The sequence below is a fragment of the Phoca vitulina genome, unplaced genomic scaffold (assembly GCF_004348235.1).
Source record: "Phoca vitulina isolate PV1807 unplaced genomic scaffold, GSC_HSeal_1.0 scaffold19, whole genome shotgun sequence".
Lineage (NCBI taxonomy): Eukaryota > Metazoa > Chordata > Mammalia > Carnivora > Phocidae > Phoca > Phoca vitulina.
Window position 1 is genome coordinate 27,491,342 of NW_022589722.1, and position 11,942 is coordinate 27,503,283.

Here is an 11,942-nt window from a genome sequence, read left to right on the forward strand (position 1 = left end):
AAAAAAATTTTAAGGCTATTTTACAAATAAACAGGCTCAGAAAAGCAAAGTGATATGCCCCAAATAACAGCAGCAGAGCTGAAATTCAAACCCAGAGTGGGTTTCAAATTTTCAAGTTCAAATTCCCTGACGGTAAAGGCAGGTGGACTGTTCTTGGCCCTGGGGTCAGGGCAGTGCCACATATTCTCTTCTAACCAGCTGCACCCTTGGGTCTTCCCACCTCCCCACAGCTTACAGAGGTCTTCCAGCCCAGCCTGCCGCTCGTTCGAGCTCCCAGGATCTTGAGTACCTTCTGCATCCTCGGCCTGGGCTGCGTGCTTTGAGATATTATCTGACTTGAATTTCACTGGGGTGGAGGGGAGATGTTAACCCCATTGTACGATGGGGAAACCAAAGTTTAGAGAAACTTCATTCAGCAAATATTTATTGTCTATTCTGTGTCAGCCGTGCCTCCTGCCCTCCCAATCTGCTAGGAAAGACAAACATTCCACAGACAAAAATAGAGAATGATGGATTGTACTAAGTCATGTGACTGAAAAGACGGGGGAACTGGGGGAGAGACAAGCGGAGGGGTCAGGGAAGACCTGTCTGCAGGCGGCATTTAAGCTGAGACCTAAAGAGTGAATGGATATGACTTGCCCTTAAGGCTCACACACAAGTTGGGCTCAGAGCTGAGTCCTCCGGGTGGCTTGTGACCTCCGTCCACATGCCTCAGTTCCCCGGGCAAACACGGCCTATCCCTCTGGCCAGAGAGGTGAGGCACCAGGAGAGCAGTTATGAGAGGACCCAGAGTGAGTGGAACCTTGACACAATACCCTCTTGTCACTGAGGTTGGGACTAGGACCCCAAGGAGCCAGGGAAAGCAGAGGTAACTTGAACAGAGCCTTTGGCCCTGTGGTTGAATCTTAAGGCAAAGGCTTTGTGTCGGCCCTACCCCACCCTCTAAGCCCCCTGGGGTCTCCAGCCGGCCGCTACATGGTTACTAGCCCTGGGCCCTGTTGATTGGTCAAGGAGTGAACGTGTGACTAAACTGGGCCTATAAGGTCCTTCCCTGAAATTTGTCAACTTGAGGTCTGTTTCTCCGTGGAGGTGACCTGCTCTAACCCACTGCATTTTCTACTCTGCATACAGATGCTCCCACCCAAAGCAGAATTTTGTGCAGCCATGGGAACATAGGGGATTTGGGCTCAAAATATGTCAAAGCTACAAGATCTTTGTCGAGGCTGTGGCAGGTAAGAACACAGGCTTTGGAGTTCATCCTGGGTTCAAACCTTGCCTCCATCACCAATTTAAGCTGTGATTTGGGCAAGTCTGGGCTTCTGGGGTTTTTTTTAATCTTAGAATGGGACACCAGCTTGCCAGGCTCCGGGGATGGGGTAGGTGCTCAGCACTTGGCTGATGCACTGAGGTCATGGTGTAGAAGGTGCTGCACAGCGATGGGCCCCCCACAGGCCTAGCAGCTGGATGGTGTGGGATGCGGCCAGGCTCAGACCAGCTGCGCAGCCTGAGGTGAGTTACTCCACCTCCCGGAGTGATTTCTCTCTCCGTACAAGGTGAACGTGTTACACTGATCACGTGTGAGTGCCTAACGCAATGCCCCTCTCCCTCCTACATCTCTGGAGGACAAACTTCCAAAGCTGGATACGTGCCTCCTTCCTTGACTGTACCCAGCTCCCAGCCGGCCCTCACACACCTCCCCGAGGCTGCGCCAGGCCGGCCCAGCTAGCGGCTCCTGACGTCAGCTGCTAATCCGGGCAAGCTGCCAGCCAGAGATAGGGGTGAGCGGCAGAGGAAATCGGAAACAGGTTTGAAGGTGGGTGTCCCCAGTCCCCGGCCCCCGGCCAGCCCTTCCTGTGCTCTCATCAGCTTCTTCAGCAAACCCTCCCAACCCCACGAACTGATGCCTGGACGTGGTAGAGCAGGGGCCTCTGGCTGTGAGCCACTGCTTCCCTGCAGTGACAGCTGGGGCCCCGCGGTGCGCTGTGCTCGGCCTCCCCCAGCTCCGAGGCTGCAGGTGTCTCCAAGCTGGGTGGGGGGCGTCCGCTCCGGCTTGGATTCCAGGCCGACTCTAGCTGGCCCCATGTGGGCTGCAGAGAAAGCAGAGGAAGGAGGAATCTCAGCCAGTTCTCTGAGCCCAAGCCGGGAGCACCATTCCTCAGTGCTCTCCTGTCATGTCAGCCTCACGGCACCTAGGATGTGTGTCCCATTTTACAGAGGAGGACACTGAGGCTCAGCGAACTCTTAGCTGACTTGCCCAAGATCTCACGGCTACTAAGTAGCAGAGCTGATTTTCCAGCCCAGACCTGGTGGCTCCTAAGCCCAAGCTCTTCTGCCATGTCAGTCATCTCCTGGCCGAGGTGCTGGTGCTGCCTAGGCCCATCCACACGGGAAGTACACCCCCACCTTCCACCTAGCCAGCCAGAGCAGCCAGACCAAGGCCTGGTCTGACATCTTCCCGTGGACTGTCCAAACCACCATGACCAGCAGCAAGGAGGCCAGGCCCAGCTGCTGGCTTGGTCGAGGAAAAGACTGATCTTTGTCCCACATGGAGTGCCAGAACCTTCACGGTGACTCCCACTAGGAAAATGTGTTAACTGAGGTTCAGAGAGGGCACGTGACTTCCTCGAGGCCATACTGCTTCTTCTCCCCACGCTCCTCCCAACCTCTTCCTTGGTCCCCATCCAACCCTGGACCAGTGTCTTTCTCCCTCCCTCATAGCATGTCCTCTCCTCCTGGGTGCCAGGGTCAGAGGCTTTGGACAACAAGGACTTTACAAGTTATCACCTCTAGGCCCTCCTGGAATGGATGGGAGAGAGGCCCAGAGAGGGAAAGGAGCTATCCAAGGTCACACAGCAAAATGAGATTCAGACGTAGGGATTTTGCATCTCCATGTTTCCTATCTCCCTGAAATCACATCGAAGCTGGGTGGTCCTTCACTCAGGAAGGGTCCTACTCCTACCTGGACCATGAGCTGTTCACAAAAACCTGAGCTCACAAGGAAGTGCCCTCATCCTGGGCCTGTCTCTAACTTGCTGTGTGCCCTCTTGCAAACCACATCCCTCTCTGAGGCCCTTCTTCTTCATCAGTGCCATCACCTTCCTCACAGACTTCTAATTCTACCATTAGAAAAGCTGGCTGGGGGCAGAGAGAGAGAGGTAGGTAGAGGCAGGAGATGGGGCTGGAAGTCAGCAGGGCCAGGCCAGTCAGGGCTGAAGAGCATGGCTGTCCTGCTGGGGTCTGAGTCCAGAACTGCTTTGACCCAGGTCTGTGGCAGAACTGGGCCACACCCCCAATCCCGGTACTCTGAGAAGCTGCTAGACTGAGCTCAAATTACCTTGAAATCTTACCTAAGAGCCTTGCTGAGGCCCCAAGTGCGAGCCTCAGGGGTGAGACCAGAGCAAGGGGAGGCACCCAAAGCCGGGATTGGAGTCCTGGGCCCAACCTACCGATGACTCACTGCAGCCCTCCTTGTTCTGGGCGTCAGTTTCCCCATCTGCCCAAGGACACTGGAAGTGTGGGTCTCAGTACTGATGTTCAGACTCTGTAACACCACCAGGCCTTTGTCCATGCTTGGGCAAGCCCAGCCTCCCTTCCCTCTCTTCTCTGCCTCACAAACTCCTAGTCATCCCTCCAGGCCCCAGTCAGCTGTCACCTCTGCCAGGAAGGCCTCACCAACACTCTTGGGGACAAGTTGCCCCTCTTGCATGATTCCACACCTTCTTCTGCAAGCGTCCAGCCAGGCCCAGTCCCGCCCTCACACCTGAGGTGAGGAGCCAATGAGTTACAACACACGAAATCCTTCGAATAGCACCAGGCACGGAGCAGGCAGCCCTGGGTACCATCTATACCCTGGCAACCTGCCCTGTGTGTCTCTGGCCCCATCCGCTCCCTGGGCTCCTGACGCTGGCACCTCACTGGGAGGTCTCTCAGGCATTTCACCTTAACCTGCCCGGAGGCTCCTGGTCTCCCCCAAACCTGCTCCTCCTCAGTCTTCCCCTCATGGTAAAGGGCCCCACCCTTCCTCAGGTGCTCGGACCAAAGCCTGATTCCCTCCTTGATCTCCCAGCCCCACCTGATCCGTCCACAAATCCTGTCAGTTCTCAAATCCAGCGGCTCCTTTCTACCCCCACGGCCACCCCTGGTGTCTGAGCGGCTGCTGTGTCCTGCCTGGATCGTGGCAGCATCCGCCCCCCCCCTTCTCCCATTTCCTCTGTTTTCGCTCCGCCGCAGGCTGTCCTTCTCACGACACCCTTTCATCCACCCACCATATCCCACGGCTCCCATCACACTCAGAAACAAATCCAAACTCCTCCCCACAGCCTTTGACCTGCCCCCCCTCCCACCCCCCCTCACCACCCCCCCCCCCCCTCCCCCCCCCACCCCGCACCAGGCTCTAGCCACTTTGCCCTTGGGCTCCTCCTGGGTCACCCCCAACTCCTTCCCATCTCAGAGCCGGTGCACTTGCTGTCCCGTCTGCTGGAGTGCTGTCCCCCAGGTCTTCTTGGCCTGGTCTCATTCTCCGGGCCTGGCTTGCCCAATCCTTGACACTTGGCTCACTAAATGGCTCACTAAATGGCTGCCAACAGGGCCGGATGTTGGCCAGAGTGCTGTGTCATCACCAGGTGGCGCTGCAGACACGTCCCTGGGCCGTGACCTCCGGTCCAGCCTCCAGATTTGTGCTGTCAGCAAAGCGCCCCCCCCCCCCACCTCCCTCCCGTGCCAGGCCGTGCTGTGGGACACCAGCTGACTGGGCCCCGGCCCTGCCTGTCTTCCAGCGGCTACGGGTGGATGTGGTCCAGGGGTATCCACAGAAGTGTGGGAGGGAGGGAGGCCTGGCTGCCTCCCATGGCCTGTACTTGAGGCTCTTTCTGGGGAGGAAGTGGATGTGTCGGCATGGGGGGGCGGTATGGGGGCTCAGCCAGAGCGAGCTATCTGGGATGAGGGGTTCTGGGTTTGTATCCCCCCTCCTCTAGTCCTCTGGCCGCTTCTGACAAGCCTGGTCCTGTCTCTGAGCCTCGGCTTCCTCATCTGTCAGCAGGAGATAAAATGTGAGCAAGGACTGGAACCCTGTGTCAGGGAGCTGAGGTGGGCTGCTCTATCAGAATGAGGCAAAAGGGCCTTTTTGGGGGGCCTCCCCAGTGATGGGTGAGTGGGTGGTGTGTGCATCTGGGGAAGAGGAAGGCAGACAGGAAACTGGCCGCCCCGGGGGGCCTCAGCCTCCTGCTCCATCAACCAGAAAAGTCTCTAGGGCCTCCCTTGCCTTGAGCCCTGTGACCTGAAGCATGTGTGTGTGTGTGTGTGTGTGTGTGAGAGAGAGAGAGAGAGAGCACATGTGTGTGTTAGAGTCCCTGGATGTCTGTCTGAGTAAGTGTGAGTATGTCTGTGTGTGTCCACACCTAGGAGCCCATGGGTGAGGGTGAGCAGCCTCTCACCTTGGCAGAGGAAGATCAAAAATTCCAGGAACCAGGGGCTTTCATCTCCCTGCCAAGCGGGGCCCTCAGGGCCTAGAGCGCCTGCTCGGTCAGTACCAGGGATGGTGCCCTAAGCGGGCACCAGGTCACCCCACTTCTGTCCCAGCCCCCAAGCACCTGGTAGCTGGATCTTCTCTCTCCATCTCTCCCCAAGAGCACCTGCACTGCCTGATTTGACTTCATTTGCATTCAGACCCCCCAGGCCCTCCTTCCCTCGGATCACAGTGTCATTCTCATGCCTGTCAGCCCTGTCAAGGAGGCTGCGGACTTCCTGTGGGTGAGGGGCCAAGGGTTATGTTGGAGGGGCCCTGTCCCCGGCCTACCCACTTCTTCATGCAGAGAGTCAGCCTGGCTCTTTCCCTTCTTAAGAGATAGGATTATTAAGCACTCACTCTGTGCAGATAATTTATATACCTGTTCATTACATCTTCACTTTAAGGTACTTTTATGCCCGTTTTACAGAGGAGAAAATTGAGGCTCAGAGAAATGAAGTGACTTGGCTCAGATCCCACAGTAAGTGGGACTGGAAGTCAGCTCTGGTGGACTTTGTGCAGACACACTGGGGTGTGGGTGTGGGAAGGGGGGGACACAGGCTCTCTTTCTTGGCTCCCTACCCTCCTGGTGACAAGCCATCTGCCTTGCCACCTGGCTCTTGGTCTTTTCACTCAAGTGACCCCCTGGGGAGATGAGGGTGGTGGTGGTAGTAATGGCAGAAGACAAAGGGGCTGCTGAGGTTTTGGCCTCTCTCCACACGCTCACCCCAGTCCAGTCAGAGGTTTTCTCTACAATTCTCCCAGACCAGTTGAGCTAGCTATCCCCCAACTCCTGATGGCCCTGCCCAGACACTGTCTGAAGAGACCAACCTTCCAGGTCCAGCTTCAAGGTGAAGATTCAGTGACTGTTTGCTTAGGATTAATAATAATAATAATAATAATAATAATAATAATAATAATAATAATAAAATCTGCCATCAGTTGAATGCTCACTAAGTGTCCAGCCTGTGCTGAGTGCTTTTCAGGCAGTCTCTCAAAGCAATATTTCCTGCAACTAGAATTGCATCCTATTATTATTCCCTTTTTTCAGGGGAGGAAACTGAAGCACAGAGAGGTAAAGTGACTTACCCAAGATCACACAGCTAAGAAATGCCACAGGCAGGTTTCAAACTGAGCCTATCTGGGTCTAGAGTCTGTGTTGCACTGAAGTGAACAGTCAAGAAATGGATATTCTAAGGGCTGTGCCCCCTAGTCACTGTGGGCTGTGGAGGTGTCTTAGACCACCGGCCCCAGGCTGGGCTGGGCTGGGCTGGGCTGGGCCAGGTAGGTCCATCTCACCTCACGTGGACTGGAGGACAGAAGCACCCTGGATTCCAGCCACTGCGCAAGTCACTCTTCCCCTTGGAGCCTCAGTTTCCCCATTTGCTGAAGGAGGCTCTGGCCTTGCCCAGCCTCCCAGGGCAGCTGTGAGGACGGAGTCAAGGCTGCCATTGTCAAATGGATTTTTCCAGTAGAACCTCATTTTCAACTACAATCTTACCCAGAAGGCCAACATATGAAACTGATAAAAGGGGTGTTTCATCAGCATACATTTCTAAGCTCAGGGTGCTGACAGGTCCTTAGTCTAAAGTCACTTGAGAGGGTAAGTGCGTGACACTTGTAATGGGACACACATCCTGCTTGGGGTGTTGGGGAGGGCCGAGGTGCTGGGAGCCACCCCAGCACCCAGTCTGTTCCTGCAGCTCGTCTGAGCTAGCTACACAGCATCGAGAAAGCCTTGAGGCCTGCAGGCAAAAAAAACATTTTTAAAAAATGAATTTAAATTAAGCTCTAGTGACAGCCGTACGGCCCAACCAGGGGTTCCAGGGGTCTACAGAGCCCATCTGATGACCCCCGGCCCTGGCTGTGGGACCCTGGGCACACCCCTTGCCCTCTTTGGGTTTTAGAAGGCACAGGAGGCTGGGGTCCACGTCCAGGGGCCCATCTGTTTACCTCAGCGGGTCTGGAGTTGGTGATCAGAGACACGTGGCTGATGACCTGGCTCCCCACAGCCCCTCAGAAGCCTGGCGGGTGAAGCAACAGAGTGTGCGTGGAGAAAACCTTCAAGGCCTGGCCTGGGGGCTCAGCTGGGATGTGGGAGACAGCTAGGATGAGGGGAGGTGGGATGGGGAGGAGGGAGCTGACCATGCCCTGAGAGTTTAAAAATAACTCCTGTCTGAGTGCTGTTAGCTCCAGCCAGCCCCAGCTTCCAGGCTCTGGTGACATCACCAGGGCACAGGATGTCCTTGGCAGGGCCTGGGGGTGGCAAGGGGAGGGCGGAGGGGGTCCTGATTTGCCCTTTCTGTTATTTGTGTTTGGGGAGAGCCAGCCTGGGTTGTCCTGGACAAGAGGGGCTGCCGGGGATCCCTCCTCAGCCAACCCTTGAGAGCATTCCCTTTGGCATCTGAGAAAACTGAGGCCCCAACCTGGAGAGGTTTGGCAGGTCCAGAACTCGAGGCCAGCGGGGCTAGCTCCCAAGCAGTGGTTCTGGAAGTCTGGTGAGCATGGGATGGGGGACCATTTGGGGAGAGGTCTCACTTGGGTGGAGGGCAGGGGGAGGCACCAAATGGGCAGATGCCTAGCACTGTACTTGACATTGTTCAGAACAAACAAGTTCCTCCTGACCATCCTTCGCCTCTGCATCTCCCTCGGACCCTTAGGAGGGACTGGCAGGGATTAGCACTGTCCCCATTTTATAGATGAGGAAACTGAGATCCAGGGAGACAGAACCACCTACTCTAGTCCTCAAAGCCAGCATATCATGCCCATCTGGGATGGGGTCCAGCATCCCCCAGCTTGAGCTGCTAATAGAGAGGGAGCTAAGGTGGAAGCCAGGGTGGGTGTAGGGGCTGGGGGAAAGAGGGGCTGCCGTAAGGATACAGGGAAGGGCTGGAAAGGAGACCCTGCTGCCTCCGCTGTTGGGGCGCCCCATTCGTTGGGCCTCCCTCCCATTGCTCTCCCTCCTCACCCCTCCTCTATGGGCTTCCTGCCCCCTTGCACTCAGGACAAAGTCAGGCCTTGCCCGGTCAAGGCTTTCCCTGCACATCCAGCCTCATCTCTCATCACGTACTTGACATACTCTAAGCCTCAGCCTCAAACTGCTTCTAGATCCCTACAGCGATTGCTATTTCAGGCCTCTGAGCATTTGAACAAGCTGTTCCTGCTGCCTGGAATGCCCCCTCCTGTGTCTTCCTGGGGAACTCCTATACATCCTTCACAGTTCAGCTCTGAGCTGTCCTGCTCATCAGACCACGACCCTGACCCCGGATTGCTGTTTGCTGCCACCTCTCCTCTGGACCCACGACTCTTTTAGGGCAGGAACTGTATTGTATTCCCCTTTCTGTGCAAGGGCCTAGCACATGCTTGGATGAAGGAACTCAACTGGGTCCTGAGCCTGCTCGTTTCTCGCCAGGGACTTTGTCCAAGTCCCATCCCCTCTCTGAGCCTTGTAAGGTGAGGACAAGGACCACCCTACAAGCTTGTTGGAGAATGCTGGGATCTCCTGTGTCCCTTAGTAGGCATTAAAGGGCTCTACCGGTGTGGGGGGTGTTGTTCCACGGCCACAGTTCAGTCTCTGGCCACAAACCCCAGTCTAACCACCCCCCCAAGGTAGGCCCCTCACTTGCTCTGCCCTGTCTCTCCACACTGCCCACCAAATCAAAGCAGGGGCAGTCCCAACCTACCCCCCTCCTGCTGCTTGCTTGCTCCCCCCCCCCCCCCCCGCCCCGAGATTCCCCAAGGGAGCCTGTTTCAAATGCTGAATCCCAGGCCTCATCACCAGAAGGCCCACTCAGAAGGGCCTGGGGCGGAATCCCAGAATCAGCACTGTTAAGCAGCCGCCCGGTGGCCCCGACCCAGCTTTCGGAGCCTCCTGAGTGCAGCATGACCTTCGGCAGGGAGGAAGAGCCGGTGCCACCATGGAGGGGCTGGGGACTGGGGACGATCTCAGGTGGTAGCTGCCTGCAGCCTTTCCTCCATTTCCCAGGGGGAGGCGAGCAGGCCCTAAGCTAGGGGCTTCGGCAAGGGGCTTGCTCGGCCTGCTGGCCAAAGGCGGACCCCCGGGCGGCCGGCACTGGCCGCACACGGTGCGCGCGCGCGGGCCCCCAGGCCGGGCCCGCCGCCGCCTCCCGTCAGAGCCGTCTGCTGGGGAGCCAGACGCGGATATAAATAACAGCGAAGCCAGGCCGGATGAAGTAAGCGCGAGCGGAGGGAGGCAGGAGCCGCCGCCGGGGAGCGGGGCACGCAGACGCGCGCGGCGGGGAAGGGGCGGCGCGGGCCCGGGTGACCTTGGGGGAGGAGGGCGGGGGCCCCGGGCCTGGACGTGTGACGTCGCCCGGGTCGCGGGGAAGCGCAGGGGCGCTGCGGGGGGCCGGGGCCTGGCCAGGAAGCTCGGGGCACCGAACCCCGCCCCTGGGGAGCCGGCCAGGGGCTCTGGGCTGGAAGGCTCGCCCGCCGGTGAGCGGCCCCGGCCCCGGCGCACGCCCCGTCCGCTCTGAGCCTCGCTCTCCCCGGGCGTGCGCTCGCGCCCCTCCTGCCCTGCCCCCCCCACCTCCCCGCGGCTCGGCGGGCGCGGAGGGGGCAATTCTGGTGTCGGAGGACGGAACAGCCGGGCTGTTCCTAGGAGGGGCCGCCCCCATTGGCTGCCCTCCTCCGCCCCGCCCCCCGCGCCGCCCGTTACGTAACCCTTCCCCCTCTCCCCCCCCACCCCGCCTCCGCTGGGGTTGGGGGCCAGGAAAGGAGAGGCCCCGGCCCCTCCCTGGGCGCGGTCCTGCGTGGCTCAGCAACCTTCCCTGCCGCTTGACGCCCAGGGGGAAACTGAGGCCGTTGTCTAGCGGGGCCCGGCGAGGTGGGTCCCTGCGGGGATGGGGTGACCGAGCAGGCGAGGATCCTTGGTTTACAGGGGAGCCCAGACTGTGATGGGAGCCTCAGCACCGCCTCGGGTCACGACTTCCTCCTCTGTGCTAAGGTTCCCTCCCTGGCCGGGACCTTAGGGGCCCCGGAGGTCCCCGGCTGCGGGAGACTTCCACAGCCCCCCCCCCCCCCCCCCACTGTGCCTGGGCCACAGTGTATCTTGAATTCTAGTCAGGCAGTGATAGCCAGTGGTGACTGGTTCTTCCCCCCACCCCATGGGTGACCTTGGGTAGACTTTGCCTCTCAGAGCCTCAGTATCCCCACTTTTAAACTCGAACTGCTCATGGGCCCTCCTAGTGTTGTAGGGAAGAACCCAGGCATGTCAGCACCTGCTGAGTACTTAGCAAGGTAACTGTGAACTGTCCTAATTCTCCCCTAATCCTCTCCCAGGATCTGGCCCGGTGCAGGACCTGAGCCCAGCCTTGGGCTCCTGAGCAGTGCCCCACTGGGCCGGTCTGCTCGCTGTGGACCTTAGCCTTTGCCCAGGGAGCACATGGTCCGGGCCTGCCCTGTGGCAGCACGGGGGGCCTTGCCTGATACCTTCTAAGAGCAGATTCTGGGACAAGAAGAGTATCTGCCTGGGTCTTCTGTGTGCTCCTCAGACTCAGTGGGAGCCTGTCCCTTCATCTGCAAAATCGGGAAGATCACACCTCCTTCCTTCCCCTCCTGCTCAGCCTCTGCCAGGATGAGGAGAGGCTGCTATCCCCGCTCCCAGTTACCGGGCTGGGACCGCGAGTCCAGGGCGTTATGCTCATTTTACCTTCCAACAGGTGAGAATTGGTGTCCTTTTACAGTTGAGGAAACCAACAGGTGGAGTAACTCCTCCAGGTAGGGTGACCGACCGTTCTTGCTTGCCTTAGACTGAGGGGTTTCCTGGGACACAGCACTTTCACTGGGAAAACTGGGAGTCACCCTGCCTCCAGGACACACACCTCACAAGGTGCAGTATCTGAGTCCAAAGTCTGGCAGTCCAGCTCCAGACTGTGTTTCTCTCTATCAGTATTTGCTAAATGAATGAATACATCCCTCCCCACAACTGTCCCTCAGCCTTTGCTGGGCACCTTGGCTCATGTATCAGGATAGAGTTTGGACTCTGCCGGAAGTGTCGTGTGGTCTCTGGGTTCCGCTGCTGGGTTTCTAGGATCCCCCTCAGGCCCTCCCTGGTTCACCTTGACCTGAGGGAACGCCCAGGGTCTGCCCATCGGGCTCTTACCCTTTTTCCTACAGGGGCGAGGAGCCACAGGCCCCTAATATCAGCTGTGTCACTTTGCTTGCTGAAGCTCAGTTTCCTCACCTATAAAGTCAGGGAGATAAAACCTGCCTCCGGTTGCTGCAGGGATTCAGGGAAATGCAGGTAGAGCTCCTGGCACATGGGAAGTCCTCAGTACATCCACGTTCCTGCTGCTTATTAACGTGGTAGTTACAGCCGACTCCTCCAGCAAGTGCTTCCTCCGGGAGGGGGACTGTCTTAAATGCCCTCCGTGCATTCAAGCCCCCAAAAGAAGTAGGTGCCATCTTTCAGGTGAAG